Source organism: Phasianus colchicus, chromosome 28, assembly GCF_987193195.1.
Source record: "Phasianus colchicus chromosome 28, bPhaCol1.hap1.1, whole genome shotgun sequence".
Classification (NCBI taxonomy): Eukaryota; Metazoa; Chordata; class Aves; order Galliformes; family Phasianidae; genus Phasianus; species Phasianus colchicus.
In genome coordinates, this window is record NC_143463.1 from 204,117 (window position 1) to 219,562 (window position 15,446).

General features: G+C 48.3%; 2 long non-coding RNA genes across 4 annotated transcripts; both read right to left on the reverse strand.

Moving 5' to 3' along the window:
- Window positions 1–3,568: 3,568 nt before the first annotated feature.
- On the reverse strand, window positions 3,569–5,339 carry LOC149914697 (uncharacterized). Its single transcript, XR_016460309.1, has 2 exons — window positions 4,669–5,339; window positions 3,569–4,582 (listed from the first exon to the last, which is right to left on the reverse strand). It is a non-coding gene; the product is annotated as an uncharacterized LOC149914697 (long non-coding RNA).
- A 2,754-nt stretch (window positions 5,340–8,093) lies between these two features.
- LOC149914698 (uncharacterized) lies at window positions 8,094–14,474 on the reverse strand. 3 transcript variants are annotated; one of them, XR_016460301.1, is made up of 3 exons: window positions 14,219–14,474; window positions 12,079–12,156; window positions 8,094–9,882 (listed from the first exon to the last, which is right to left on the reverse strand). It is a non-coding gene; the product is annotated as an uncharacterized LOC149914698 (long non-coding RNA). The 3 variants fall into 3 exon arrangements; XR_016460302.1 differs by lacking the exon at window positions 12,079–12,156; XR_016460300.1 differs by lacking the exon at window positions 14,219–14,474 and having other exon boundaries at window positions 12,079–12,341.
- Window positions 14,475–15,446: the final 972 nt, after the last annotated feature.

Here is a 15,446-nt window from a genome sequence, read left to right on the forward strand (position 1 = left end):
TGTTCCAAAAATTACCTAGCTGACCTGCTTGCCCCTCGCTTTCCTAGCTGAGCTGCTGGCCCCTCTCATTCCCTACCTGAGCTGCTTCCCCCTAACTTACCTAGCTGAGCTCCTTGCCCCTCGCTACGTACTTGAGCAGATGTATGCTCACTTGGCTTCCTTACTGGTTGTCCCCTCCCTTCCCTAGCTGAGCTGCATGCCCTTCCTTTTCCCTAGCTGAGCTGCATGCCCTTCCTTTTCCCTAGCTGAGCTGCATGCCCTTCCTTTTCCCTAGCTGAGCTGCATGCCCTTCCTTTTCCCTAGCTGAGCTGCATGCCCTTCCTTTTCCCTAGCTGAGCTGCATGCCCTTCCTTTTCCCTAGCTGAGCTGCATGCCCTTCCTTTTCCCTAGCTGAGCTGCATGCCCTTCCTTTTCCCTAGCTGAGCTGCATGCCCTTCCTTTTCCCTAGCTGAGCTGCATGCCCTTCCTTTTCCCTAGCTGAGCTGCATGCCCTTCCTTTTCCCTAGCTGAGCTGCATGCCCTTCCTTTTCCCTAGCTGAGCTGCATGCCCTTCCTTTTCCCTAGCTGAGCTGCTGTCCCCTCCCTTCCCTAGCTGAGCTGCATGCCCTTCCTTTTCCCTACCTGAGCTGCATGCCCCTCCCCTCCTTTTTCTTGGTGCTCTTGCCTTTTCCTGCTACTCACTCCCAATCTCAACACTTGCCTGCTCTGCTTGCTGCTCTGACAAGTGCCTCTTAACTCTGCTCGCAGCTTCTCTCCTTCTGCATGCCCTTCTCTATTCCCTTCTCGTGCCCTTCAGGCTTCTGCTCCCCTTGCTGAGCAAGCCCATGCCCGGTAGCTCCCCTTCAACCTCCTCCGCCCTTTGCCTTTCTCCACACAGATGCTTGCTTCTGGCCAGCACTCCTGCCCGCTGCCTAGCCCACAGCCCGCATCTCTTGGGGAGACAGCAAGGTGGCCTGGAGCTACCCACACCTCCTCCCGGGCACGGCTTCTCAGCTTTGCTTCAAGCCCACAAAAAGCCCCAAGGAGCTCCTCTTACCTTTGGGCTCAGCTTCTTCTCCTGCCGTGCAGCTCCTGTGCCAGGCCGGGGCTCAGCTCTTCCCACACTCCACCATTCCTGCAAGATTGCTTTCTCTCATTCACTGCCTTCCTTTGCTTTCCTTTGCCCTGCTACCCTTAGCTTCCCTACTTGCTTCCTCTACATTTACGTGCACCGCTTTGTACTTCTGAGTCTCTTCTTTGCCTCTTCTTTCTCTATTTTCCCTTCAACCCTCCCCTCCCCCCTCCCTCCCATTTTTCCCTTCCTCCCCTCCCCTCTCTCCTCTCCCCCCTCCTTCCCTTCCCCTCCCCTCCTGTACCCCCCCTTTTCTCCCTTTCCCCTCCCCTTCCCCTCGCCTTATGGCAAACTCACCTTTCCTGCTCTTCACTCCCTCCTTCTTCATTCTCCTGCCTTTTGCTGCTACTCTCGCCTTGCTTTCCCTTGCTGTGCTCTGCTTTGCTTTCTCTACATTTTGGCCATCCAGTCTTTTCTCAGCTGTTATTCTTGACTGTTTACTTGGCTTTTTTCTTCTTTTCTCATTTCTTTTTTTTCTGACCTTTTTGGGCTTTTTTCTTTTTCTTCTTTTTTTTATGCTTTCGTTTCTTTTTTCATTTCATTGCACTTGTTCTTTTTTTTTTTTTCTCTTTTCCTTTTTTTTTTTGTTTTCATCTATTTTTTCTCATTTTCATCTTGGTTTTCTTTTTCCTTTTCACTCTTTTTTTCTTTTTTTTTATTCTTTTTTTCTTTTTTTTCATTGCACTTTTCTTTTTTATTTCATTTTTCTCTCTCTTTTCTCATTTTTTTCTATTTTCATCTTTTTCTTTTTCATCTTGGTTTTCTCTTTTTGTTTTCCATTTTTTTTTTCTTTTTTCCTTTTTTATTTTTTTCCTTTATTACTCTTTTTTTTCCCCTTTCTCTTTTTTCTTTCACTTTTTTTTCTTGGTTTTCATTTTTTCTTTTTTTTTTTTTATAATCATAGGTACTCCTGAAACCCCCTTTAAGCCCTCCCTACCCTCCCCATTCTTTCTTTTCACCCTCACCTCCCCCCTTGCCCTATCCTACCATTCCCTTGCCTGCTCTTCTTACCTGCGCTGCTGTCCCTTCCTTTACCTACCTGAGCTGCTTGTTCCAAAAATTACCTAGCTGACCTGCTTGCCCCTCGCTTTCCTAGCTGAGCTGCTGGCCCCTCTCATTCCCTACCTGAGCTGCTTCCCCCTAACTTACCTAGCTGAGCTCCTTGCCCCTCGCTACGTACTTGAGCAGATGTATGCTCACTTGGCTTCCTTACTGGTTGTCCCCTCCCTTCCCTAGCTGAGCTGCATGCCCTTCCTTTTCCCTAGCTGAGCTGCATGCCCTTCCTTTTCCCTAGCTGAGCTGCATGCCCTTCCTTTTCCCTAGCTGAGCTGCATGCCCTTCCTTTTCCCTACCTGAGCTGCATGCCCTTCCTTTTCCCTACCTGAGCTGCATGCCCTTCCTTTTCCCTAGCTGAGCTGCTTGCCCCTCCCCTCCTTTTTCTTGGTGCTCTTGCCTTTTCCTGCTACTCACTCCCAATCTCAACACTTGCCTGCTCTGCTTGCTGCTCTGACAAGTGCCTCTTAACTCTGCTCGCAGCTTCTCTCCTTCTGCATGCCCTTCTCTATTCCCTTCTCGTGCCCTTCAGGCTTCTGCTCCCCTTGCTGAGCAAGCCCATGCCCGGTAGCTCCCCTTCAACCTCCTCCGCCCTTTGCCTTTCTCCACACAGATGCTTGCTTCTGGCCAGCTCTCCTGCCCGCTGCCTAGCCCACAGCCCGCATCTCTTGGGGAGACAGCAAGGTGGCCTGGAGCTACCCACACCTCCTCCCGGGCACGGCTTCTCAGCTTTGCTTCAAGCCCACAAAAAGCCCCAAGGAGCTCCTCTTACCTTTGGGCTCAGCTTCTTCTCCTGCCGTGCAGCTCCTGTGCCAGGCCGGGGCTCAGCTCTTCCCACACTCCACCATTCCTGCAAGATTGCTTTCTCTCATTCACTGCCTTCCTTTGCTTTCCTTTGCCCTGCTACCCCTAGCTTCCCTACTTGCTTCCTCTACATTTACGTGCACCGCTTTGTACTTCTGAGTCTCTTCTTTGCCTCTTCTTTCTCTATTTTCCCTTCAACCCTCCCCTCCCCCCTCCCTCCCATTTTTCCCTTCCTGCCCTCCCCTCTCTCCTCTCCCCCCCTGCTTCCCTTCCCCTCCCCTCCCCTCCCGTACCCCCCCTTTTCTCCCTTTCCCCTCCCCTTCCCCCTTGCCTTATGGCAAACTCACCTTTCCTGCTCTTCACTCCCTCCTTCTTCATTCTCCTGCCTTTTGCTGCTACTCTCGCCTTGCTTTCCCTTGCTGTGCTCTGCTTTGCTTTCTCTACATTTTGGCCATCCAGTCTTTTCTCAGCTGTTATTCTTGACTGTTTACTTGGCTTTTTTCTTCTTTTCTCATTTCTTTTTTTTCTGACCTTTTTGGGCTTTTTTCTTTTTCTTCTTTTTTTTATGCTTTCGTTTCTTTTTTCATTTCATTGCACGTGTTCTTTTTTTTTTCTCCCTTCCTTTTTTTTTTTTGTTTTCATCTATTTTTTCTCATTTTCATCTTGGTTTTCTTTTTTCATTTTCACTCTTTTTTTCTTTTTTTTTTATTCTTTTTTTCTTTTTTTTTTCATTGCACTTTTCTTTTTTATTTCATTTTTCTCTCTCTTTTCTCATTTTTTTCTATTTTCATTTTTTCTTTTTCATCTTGGTTTTCTCTTTTTGTTTTCCATTTTTTTTTTCTTTTTTCCTTTTTTATTTTTTTCCTTTATTACTCTTTTTTTTCCCTTTCTCTTTTTTCTTTCACCTTTTTTTCTTGTTTTTCATTTTTCTTTTTTTTTTTTTTTTTTTTTTTTATAATCATAGGTACTCCTGAAACCCCCTTTAAGCCCTCCCTACCATCCCCATTCTTTCTTTTCACCCTCACCTCCCCCCTTGCCCTATCCTACCATTCCCTTGCCTGCTCTTCTTACCTGCGCTGCTGTCCCTTCCTTTACCTACCTGAGCTGCTTGTTCCAAAAATTACCTAGCTGACCTGCTTGCCCCTCGCTTTCCTAGCTGAGCTGCTGGCCCCTCTCATTCCCTACCTGAGCTGCTTCCCCCTAACTTACCTAGCTGAGCTCCTTGCCCCTCGCTACGTACTTGAGCAGATGTTTGCTCACTTGGCTTCCTTACTGGTTGTCCCCTCCCTTCCCTACCTGAGCTGCATGCCCTTCCTTTTCCCTACCTGAGCTGCATGCCCTTCCTTTTCCCTAGCTGAGCTGCATGCCCTTCCTTTTCCCTACCTGAGCTGCATGCCCTTCCTTTTCCCTACCTGAGCTGCATGCCCTTCCTTTTCCCTACCTGAGCTGCATGCCCTTCCTTTTCCCTACCTGAGCTGCATGCCCTTCCTTTTCCCTACCTGAGCTGCATGCCCTTCCTTTTCCCTACCTGAGCTGCATGCCCTTCCTTTTCCCTACCTGAGCTGCATGCCCTTCCTTTTCCCTACCTGAGCTGCTGTCCCCTCCCTTCCCTACCTGAGCTGCATGCCCTTCCTTTTCCCTAACTGAGCTGCTGTCCCCTCCCTTCCCTAGCTGAGCTGCATGCCCTTCCTTTTCCCTACCTGAGCTCCTTGCCCCTCGCCTCCTTTTTCTTGGTGCTCTTGCCTTTTCCTGCTACTCACTCCCAATCTCAACAATTGCCTGCTCTGCTTGCTGCTCTGACAATTGCCTCTTAACTCTGCTCGCAGCTTCTCTCCTTCTGCATGCCTTTCTCTATTCCCTTCTCGTGCCCTTCAGGATTCTGCTCCCCTTGCTGAGCAAGCCCATGCCCGGTAGCTCCCCTTCAACCTCCTCCGCCCTTTGCCTTTCTCCACACAGATGCTTGCTTCTGGCCAGCACTCCTGCCCGCTGCCTAGCGTACAGCCCGCATCTCTTGGGGAGACAGCAAGGTGGCCTGGAGCTACCCACACCTCCTCCCGGGCACGGCTTCTCAGCTTTGCTTCAAGCCCACAAAAAGCCCCAAGGAGCTCCTCTTACCTTTGGGCTCCGCTTCTTCTCCTGCCGTGCAGCTCCTGTGCCAGGCCGGGGCACAGCTCTTCCCACACTCCACCATTCCTGCAAGATTGCTTTCTCTCATTCACTGCCTTCCTTTGCTTTCCTTTGCCCTGCTACCCCTAGCTTCCCTACTTGCTTCCTCTACATTTACGTGCACCGCTTTGTACTTCTGAGTCTCTTCTTTGCCTCTTCTTTCTCTATTTTCCCTTCAACCCTCCCCTCCCCCCTCCCTCCCATTTTTCCCTTCCTCCCCTCCCCTCTCTCCTCTCCCCCCCTCTTTCCCTTCCCCTCCCCTCCTGTACCCCCCCTTTTCTCCCTTTCCCCTCCCCTTCCCCCTTGCCTTATGGCAAACTCACCTTTCCTGCTCTTCACTCCCTCCTTCTTCATTCTCCTGCCTTTTGCTGCTACTCTCGCCTTGCTTTCCCTTGCTGTGCTCTGCTTTGCTTTCTCTACATTTTGGCCATCCAGTCTTTTCTCAGCTGTTATTCTTGACTGTTTACTTGGCTTTTTTCTTCTTTTCTCATTTCTTTTTTTTCTGACCTTTTTGGGCTTTTTTCTTTTTCTTCTTTTTTTATGCTTTCGTTTCTTTTTTCATTTCATTGCACTTGTTCTTTTTTTTTCTCTCTTTTCGTTTTTTTTTTGTTTTCATCTATTTTTTCTCATTTTCATCTTGGTTTTCTTTTTTCATTTTCACTTTTTTTTTCTTTTTTTTTTTTCCTAATTTTTTCATTGCACTTTTCTTTTTTATTTCATTTTTCTCTCTCTTTTCTCATTTTTTTCTATTTTCATTTTTTCTTTTTCATCTTGGTTTTCTCTTTTTGTTTTCCATTTTTTTTTTCTTTTTTCCTTTTTTATTTTTTTCCTTTATTACTCTTTTTTTTCCCTTTCTCTTTTTTCTTTCACCTTTTTTTCTTGTTTTTCATTTTTCTTTTTTTTTTTTTTTTTTTTATAATCATAGGTACTCCTGAAACCCCCTTTAAGCCCTCCCTACCCTCCCCATTCTTTCTTTTCACCCTCACCTCCCCCCTTGCCCTATCCTACCATTCCCTTGCCTGCTCTTCTTACCTGCGCTGCTGTCCCTTCCTTTACCTACCTGAGCTGCTTGTTCCAAAAATTACCTAGCTGACCTGCTTGCCCCTCGCTTTCCTAGCTGAGCTGCTGGCCCCTCTCATTCCCTACCTGAGCTGCTTCCCCCTAACTTACCTAGCTGAGCTCCTTGCCCCTCGCTACGTACTTGAGCAGATGTATGCTCACTTGGCTTCCTTACTGGTTGTCCCCTCCCTTCCCTACCTCACCTGCTATCCCCTCCCTTCCCTAGCTGAGCTGCATGCCCTTCCTTTTCCCTAGCTGAGCTGCATGCCCTTCCTTTTCCCTAGCTGAGCTGCATGCCCTTCCTTTTCCCTAGCTGAGCTGCATGCCCTTCCTTTTCCCTAGCTGAGCTGCATGCCCTTCCTTTTCCCTAGCTGAGCTGCATGCCCTTCCTTTTCCCTAGCTGAGCTGCATGCCCTTCCTTTTCCCTAGCTGAGCTGCATGCCCTTCCTTTTCCCTAGCTGAGCTGCATGCCCTTCCTTTTCCCTAGCTGAGCTGCATGCCCTTCCTTTTCCCTAGCTGAGCTGCATGCCCTTCCTTTTCCCTAGCTGAGCTGCATGCCCTTCCTTTTCCCTAGCTGAGCTGCATGCCCTTCCTTTTCCCTAGCTGAGCTGCATGCCCTTCCTTTTCCCTAGCTGAGCTGCATGCCCTTCCTTTTCCCTAGCTGAGCTGCATGCCCTTCCTTTTCCCTAGCTGAGCTGCATGCCCTTCCTTTTCCCTAGCTGAGCTGCATGCCCTTCCTTTTCCCTAGCTGAGCTGCATGCCCTTCCTTTTCCCTAGCTGAGCTGCATGCCCTTCCTTTTCCCTAGCTGAGCTGCTGTCCCCTCCCTTCCCTAGCTGAGCTGCATGCCCTTCCTTTTCCCTACCTGAGCTGCATGCCCCTCCCCTCCTTTTTCTTGGTGCTCTTGCCTTTTCCTGCTACTCACTCCCAATCTCAACACTTGCCTGCTCTGCTTGCTGCTCTGACAAGTGCCTCTTAACTCTGCTCGCAGCTTCTCTCCTTCTGCATGCCCTTCTCTATTCCCTTCTCGTGCCCTTCAGGATTCTGCTCCCCTTGCTGAGCAAGCCCATGCCCGGTAGCTCCCCTTCAACCTCCTCCGCCCTTTGCCTTTCTCCACACAGATGCTTGCTTCTGGCCAGCACTCCTGCCCGCTGCCTAGCCCACAGCCCGCATCTCTTGGGGAGACAGCAAGGTGGCCTGGAGCTACCCACACCTCCTCCCGGGCACGGCTTCTCAGCTTTGCTTCAAGCCCACAAAAAGCCCCAAGGAGCTCCTCTTACCTTTGGGCTCAGCTTCTTCTCCTGCCGTGCAGCTCCTGTGCCAGGCCGGGGCTCAGCTCTTCCCACACTCCACCATTCCTGCAAGATTGCTTTCTCTCATTCACTGCCTTCCTTTGCTTTCCTTTGCCCTGCTACCCTTAGCTTCCCTACTTGCTTCCTCTACATTTACGTGCACCGCTTTGTACTTCTGAGTCTCTTCTTTGCCTCTTCTTTCTCTATTTTCCCTTCAACCCTCCCCTCCCCCCTCCCTCCCATTTTTCCCTTCCTCCCCTCCCCTCTCTCCTCTCCCCCCCTCCTTCCCTTCCCCTCCCCTCCTGTACCCCCCCTTTTCTCCCTTTCCCCTCCCCTTCCCCTCGCCTTATGGCAAACTCACCTTTCCTGCTCTTCACTCCCTCCTTCTTCATTCTCCTGCCTTTTGCTGCTACTCTCGCCTTGCTTTCCCTTGCTGTGCTCTGCTTTGCTTTCTCTACATTTTGGCCATCCAGTCTTTTCTCAGCTGTTATTCTTGACTGTTTACTTGGCTTTTTTCTTCTTTTCTCATTTCTTTTTTTTCTGACCTTTTTGGGCTTTTTTCTTTTTCTTCTTTTTTTTATGCTTTCGTTTCTTTTTTCATTTCATTGCACTTGTTCTTTTTTTTTTTTTCTCTTTTCCTTTTTTTTTTTGTTTTCATCTATTTTTTCTCATTTTCATCTTGGTTTTCTTTTTTCATTTTCACTCTTTTTTTCTTTTTTTTTATTCTTTTTTTCTTTTTTTTCATTGCACTTTTCTTTTTTATTTCATTTTTCTCTCTCTTTTCTCATTTTTTTCTTTTTTCATTTTTTCTTTTTCATCTTGGTTTTCTCTTTTTGTTTTCCATTTTTTTTTTCTTTTTTCCTTTTTTATTTTTTTCCTTTATTACTCTTTTTTTTCCCCTTTCTCTTTTTTCTTTCACTTTTTTTTCTTGGTTTTCATTTTTTCTTTTTTTTTTTTTATAATCATAGGTACTCCTGAAACCCCCTTTAAGCCCTCCCTACCCTCCCCATTCTTTCTTTTCACCCTCACCTCCCCCCTTGCCCTATCCTACCATTCCCTTGCCTGCTCTTCTTACCTGCGCTGCTGTCCCTTCCTTTACCTACCTGAGCTGCTTGTTCCAAAAATTACCTAGCTGACCTGCTTGCCCCTCGCTTTCCTAGCTGAGCTGCTGGCCCCTCTCATTCCCTACCTGAGCTGCTTCCCCCTAACTTACCTAGCTGAGCTCCTTGCCCCTCGCTACGTACTTGAGCAGATGTTTGCTCACTTGGCTTCCTTACTGGTTGTCCCCTCCCTTCCCTACCTCACCTGCTATCCCCTCCCTTCCCTACCTGAGCTGCATGCCCTTCCTTTTCCCTACCTGAGCTGCATGCCCTTCCTTTTCCCTACCTGAGCTGCATGCCCTTCCTTTTCCCTACCTGAGCTGCATGCCCTTCCTTTTTCCTACCTGAGCTGCATGCCCTTCCTTTTCCCTACCTGAGCTGCATGCCCTTCCTTTTCCCTACCTGAGCTGCATGCCCTTCCTTTTCCCTACCTGAGCTGCATGCCCTTCCTTTTCCCTACCTGAGCTGCATGCCCTTCCTTTTCCCTACCTGAGCTGCATGCCCTTCCTTTTCCCTACCTGAGCTGCATGCCCTTCCTTTTCCCTACCTGAGCTGCATGCCCTTCCTTTTCCCTACCTGAGCTGCATGCCCTTCCTTTTCCCTACCTGAGCTGCATGCCCTTCCTTTTCCCTACCTGAGCTGCATGCCCTTCCTTTTCCCTACCTGAGCTGCATGCCCTTCCTTTTCCCTACCTGAGCTGCTGTCCCCTCCCTTCCCTACCTGAGCTGCATGCCCTTCCTTTTCCCTAACTGAGCTGCTGTCCCCTCCCTTCCCTAGCTGAGCTGCATGCCCTTCCTTTTCCCTACCTGAGCTCCTTGCCCCTCGCCTCCTTTTTCTTGGTGCTCTTGCCTTTTCCTGCTACTCACTCCCAATCTCAACAATTGCCTGCTCTGCTTGCTGCTCTGACAATTGCCTCTTAACTCTGCTCGCAGCTTCTCTCCTTCTGCATGCCTTTCTCTATTCCCTTCTCGTGCCCTTCAGGATTCTGCTCCCCTTGCTGAGCAAGCCCATGCCCGATAGCTCCCCTTCAACCTCCTCCGCCCTTTGCCTTTCTCCACACAGATGCTTGCTTCTGGCCAGCACTCCTGCCCGCAGCCTAGCGTACAGCCCGCATCTCTTGGGGAGACAGCAAGGTGGCCTGGAGCTACCCACACCTCCTCCCGGGCACGGCTTCTCAGCTTTGCTTCAAGCCCACAAAAAGCCCCAAGGAGCTCCTCTTACCTTTGGGCTCCGCTTCTTCTCCTGCCGTGCAGCTCCTGTGCCAGGCCGGGGCACAGCTCTTCCCACACTCCACCATTCCTGCAAGATTGCTTTCTCTCATTCACTGCCTTCCTTTGCTTTCCTTTGCCCTGCTACCCCTAGCTTCCCTACTTGCTTCCTCTACATTTACGTGCACCGCTTTGTACTTCTGAGTCTCTTCTTTGCCTCTTCTTTCTCTATTTTCCCTTCAACCCTCCCCTCCCCCCTCCCTCCCATTTTTCCCTTCCTCCCCTCCCCTCTCTCCTCTCCCCCCCTCTTTCCCTTCCCCTCCCCTCCTGTACCCCCCCTTTTCTCCCTTTCCCCTCCCCTTCCCCCTTGCCTTATGGCAAACTCACCTTTCCTGCTCTTCACTCCCTCCTTCTTCATTCTCCTGCCTTTTGCTGCTACTCTCGCCTTGCTTTCCCTTGCTGTGCTCTGCTTTGCTTTCTCTACATTTTGGCCATCCAGTCTTTTCTCAGCTGTTATTCTTGACTGTTTACTTGGCTTTTTTCTTCTTTTCTCATTTCTTTTTTTTCTGACCTTTTTGGGCTTTTTTCTTTTTCTTCTTTTTTTATGCTTTCGTTTCTTTTTTCATTTCATTGCACTTGTTCTTTTTTTTTCTCTCTTTTCGTTTTTTTTTTGTTTTCATCTATTTTTTCTCATTTTCATCTTGGTTTTCTTTTTTCATTTTCACTTTTTTTTTCTTTTTTTTTTTTCCTAATTTTTTCATTGCACTTTTCTTTTTTATTTCATTTTTCTCTCTCTTTTCTCATTTTTTTCTATTTTCATTTTTTCTTTTTCATCTTGGTTTTCTCTTTTTGTTTTCCATTTTTTTTTCTTTTTTCCTTTTTTATTTTTTTCCTTTATTACTCTTTTTTTTCCCTTTCTCTTTTTTCTTTCACCTTTTTTTCTTGTTTTTCATTTTTCTTTTTTTTTTTTTTTTTTTTTTTATAATCATAGGTACTCCTGAAACCCCCTTTAAGCCCTCCCTACCCTCCCCATTCTTTCTTTTCACCCTCACCTCCCCCCTTGCCCTATCCTACCATTCCCTTGCCTGCTCTTCTTACCTGCGCTGCTGTCCCTTCCTTTACCTACCTGAGCTGCTTGTTCCAAAAATTACCTAGCTGACCTGCTTGCCCCTCGCTTTCCTAGCTGAGCTGCTGGCCCCTATCATTCCCTACCTGAGCTGCTTCCCCCTAACTTACCTAGCTGAGCTCCTTGCCCCTCGCTACGTACTTGAGCAGATGTATGCTCACTTGGCTTCCTTACTGGTTGTCCCCTCCCTTCCCTACCTCACCTGCTATCCCCTCCCTTCCCTAGCTGAGCTGCATGCCCTTCCTTTTCCCTAGCTGAGCTGCATGCCCTTCCTTTTCCCTAGCTGAGCTGCATGCCCTTCCTTTTCCCTAGCTGAGCTGCATGCCCTTCCTTTTCCCTAGCTGAGCTGCATGCCCTTCCTTTTCCCTAGCTGAGCTGCATGCCCTTCCTTTTCCCTAGCTGAGCTGCATGCCCTTCCTTTTCCCTAGCTGAGCTGCATGCCCTTCCTTTTCCCTAGCTGAGCTGCATGCCCTTCCTTTTCCCTAGCTGAGCTGCATGCCCTTCCTTTTCCCTAGCTGAGCTGCATGCCCTTCCTTTTCCCTAGCTGAGCTGCATGCCCTTCCTTTTCCCTAGCTGAGCTGCATGCCCTTCCTTTTCCCTAGCTGAGCTGCATGCCCTTCCTTTTCCCTAGCTGAGCTGCATGCCCTTCCTTTTCCCTAGCTGAGCTGCATGCCCTTCCTTTTCCCTAGCTGAGCTGCTGTCCCCTCCCTTCCCTAGCTGAGCTGCATGCCCTTCCTTTTCCCTACCTGAGCTGCATGCCCCTCCCCTCCTTTTTCTTGGTGCTCTTGCCTTTTCCTGCTACTCACTCCCAATCTCAACACTTGCCTGCTCTGCTTGCTGCTCTGACAAGTGCCTCTTAACTCTGCTCGCAGCTTCTCTCCTTCTGCATGCCCTTCTCTATTCCCTTCTCGTGCCCTTCAGGCTTCTGCTCCCCTTGCTGAGCAAGCCCATGCCCGGTAGCTCCCCTTCAACCTCCTCCGCCCTTTGCCTTTCTCCACACAGATGCTTGCTTCTGGCCAGCACTCCTGCCCGCTGCCTAGCCCACAGCCCGCATCTCTTGGGGAGACAGCAAGGTGGCCTGGAGCTACCCACACCTCCTCCCGGGCACGGCTTCTCAGCTTTGCTTCAAGCCCACAAAAAGCCCCAAGGAGCTCCTCTTACCTTTGGGCTCAGCTTCTTCTCCTGCCGTGCAGCTCCTGTGCCAGGCCGGGGCTCAGCTCTTCCCACACTCCACCATTCCTGCAAGATTGCTTTCTCTCATTCACTGCCTTCCTTTGCTTTCCTTTGCCCTGCTACCCTTAGCTTCCCTACTTGCTTCCTCTACATTTACGTGCACCGCTTTGTACTTCTGAGTCTCTTCTTTGCCTCTTCTTTCTCTATTTTCCCTTCAACCCTCCCCTCCCCCCTCCCTCCCATTTTTCCCTTCCTCCCCTCCCCTCTCTCCTCTCCCCCCCTCCTTCCCTTCCCCTCCCCTCCCGTACCCCCCCTTTTCTCCCTTTCCCCTCCCCTTCCCCTCGCCTTATGGCAAACTCACCTTTCCTGCTCTTCACTCCCTCCTTCTTCATTCTCCTGCCTTTTGCTGCTACTCTCGCCTTGCTTTCCCTTGCTGTGCTCTGCTTTGCTTTCTCTACATTTTGGCCATCCAGTCTTTTCTCAGCTGTTATTCTTGACTGTTTACTTGGCTTTTTTCTTCTTTTCTCATTTCTTTTTTTTCTGACCTTTTTGGGCTTTTTTCTTTTTCTTCTTTTTTTTATGCTTTCGTTTCTTTTTTCATTTCATTGCACTTGTTCTTTTTTTTTTTTCTCTTTTCCTTTTTTTTTTTGTTTTCATCTATTTTTTCTCATTTTCATCTTGGTTTTCTTTTTTCATTTTCACTCTTTTTTTCTTTTTTTTTATTCTTTTTTTCTTTTTTTTCATTGCACTTTTCTTTTTTATTTCATTTTTCTCTCTCTTTTCTCATTTTTTTCTATTTTCATTTTTTCTTTTTCATCTTGGTTTTCTCTTTTTGTTTTCCATTTTTTTTTTCTTTTTTCCTTTTTTATTTTTTTCCTTTATTACTCTTTTTTTTCCCTTTCTCTTTTTTCTTTCACCTTTTTTTCTTGTTTTTCATTTTTTTTTTTTTTTTTTTTTTTTTTTTTTTTATAATCATAGGTACTCCTGAAACCCCCTTTAAGCCCTCCCTACCCTCCCCATTCTTTCTTTTCACCCTCACCTCCCCCCTTGCCCTATCCTACCATTCCCTTGCCTGCTCTTCTTACCTGCGCTGCTGTCCCTTCCTTTACCTACCTGAGCTGCTTGTTCCAAAAATTACCTAGCTGACCTGCTTGCCCCTCGCTTTCCTAGCTGAGCTGCTGGCCCCTCTCATTCCCTACCTGAGCTGCTTCCCCCTAACTTACCTAGCTGAGCTCCTTGCCCCTCGCTACGTACTTGAGCAGATGTTTGCTCACTTGGCTTCCTTACTGGTTGTCCCCTCCCTTCCCTACCTCACCTGCTATCCCCTCCCTTCCCTACCTGAGCTGCATGCCCTTCCTTTTCCCTAGCTGAGCTGCATGCCCTTCCTTTTCCCTAGCTGAGCTGCATGCCCTTCCTTTTCCCTACCTGAGCTGCATGCCCTTCCTTTTCCCTACCTGAGCTGCATGCCCTTCCTTTTCCCTACCTGAGCTGCATGCCCTTCCTTTTCCCTACCTGAGCTGCATGCCCTTCCTTTTCCCTACCTGAGCTGCATGCCCTTCCTTTTCCCTACCTGAGCTGCATGCCCTTCCTTTTCCCTACCTGAGCTGCTGTCCCCTCCCTTCCCTACCTGAGCTGCATGCCCTTCCTTTTCCCTAACTGAGCTGCTGTCCCCTCCCTTCCCTAGCTGAGCTGCATGCCCTTCCTTTTCCCTACCTGAGCTCCTTGCCCCTCGCCTCCTTTTTCTTGGTGCTCTTGCCTTTTCCTGCTACTCACTCCCAATCTCAACACTTGCCTGCTCTGCTTGCTGCTCTGACAATTGCCTCTTAACTCTGCTCGCAGCTTCTCTCCTTCTGCATGCCTTTCTCTATTCCCTTCTCGTGCCCTTCAGGATTCTGCTCCCCTTGCTGAGCAAGCCCATGCCCGGTAGCTCCCCTTCAACCTCCTCCGCCCTTTGCCTTTCTCCACACAGATGCTTGCTTCTGGCCAGCACTCCTGCCCGCAGCCTAGCGTACAGCCCGCATCTCTTGGGGAGACAGCAAGGTGGCCTGGAGCTACCCACACCTCCTCCCGGGCACGGCTTCTCAGCTTTGCTTCAAGCCCACAAAAAGCCCCAAGGAGCTCCTCTTACCTTTGGGCTCCGCTTCTTCTCCTGCCGTGCAGCTCCTGTGCCAGGCCGGGGCACAGCTCTTCCCACACTCCACCATTCCTGCAAGATTGCTTTCTCTCATTCACTGCCTTCCTTTGCTTTCCTTTGCCCTGCTACCCCTAGCTTCCCTACTTGCTTCCTCTACATTTACGTGCACCGCTTTGTACTTCTGAGTCTCTTCTTTGCCTCTTCTTTCTCTATTTTCCCTTCAACCCTCCCCTCCCCCCTCCCTCCCATTTTTCCCTTCCTCCCCTCCCCTCTCTCCTCTCCCCCCCTCTTTCCCTTCCCCTCCCCTCCTGTACCCCCCCTTTTCTCCCTTTCCCCTCCCCTTCCCCCTTGCCTTATGGCAAACTCACCTTTCCTGCTCTTCACTCCCTCCTTCTTCATTCTCCTGCCTTTTGCTGCTACTCTCGCCTTGCTTTCCCTTGCTGTGCTCTGCTTTGCTTTCTCTACATTTTGGCCATCCAGTCTTTTCTCAGCTGTTATTCTTGACTGTTTACTTGGCTTTTTTCTTCTTTTCTCATTTCTTTTTTTTCTGACCTTTTTGGGCTTTTTTCTTTTTCTTCTTTTTTTATGCTTTCGTTTCTTTTTTCATTTCATTGCACTTGTTCTTTTTTTTTCTCTCTTTTCGTTTTTTTTTTGTTTTCATCTATTTTTTCTCATTTTCATCTTGGTTTTCTTTTTTCATTTTCACTTTTTTTTTCTTTTTTTTTTTTTCCTAATTTTTTCATTGCACTTTTCTTTTTTATTTCATTTTTCTCTCTCTTTTCTCATTTTTTTCTATTTTCATTTTTTCTTTTTCATCTTGGTTTTCTCTTTTTGTTTTCCATTTTTTTTTTCTTTTTTCCTTTTTTATTTTTTTCCTTTATTACTCTTTTTTTTCCCTTTCTCTTTTTTCTTTCACCTTTTTTTCTTGTTTTTCATTTTTCTTTTTTTTTTTTTTTTTTTATAATCATAGGTACTCCTGAAACCCCCTTTAAGCCCTCCCTACCCTCCCCATTCTTTCTTTTCACCCTCACCTCCCCCCTTGCCCTATCCTACCATTCCCTTGCCTGCTCTTCTTACCTGCGCTGCTGTCCCTTCCTTTACCTACCTGAGCTGCTTGTTCCAAAAATTACCTAGCTGACCTGCTTGCCCCTCGCTTTCCTAGCTGAGCTGCTGGCCCCTCTCATTCCCTACCTGAGCTGCTTCCCCCTAACTTACCTAGCTG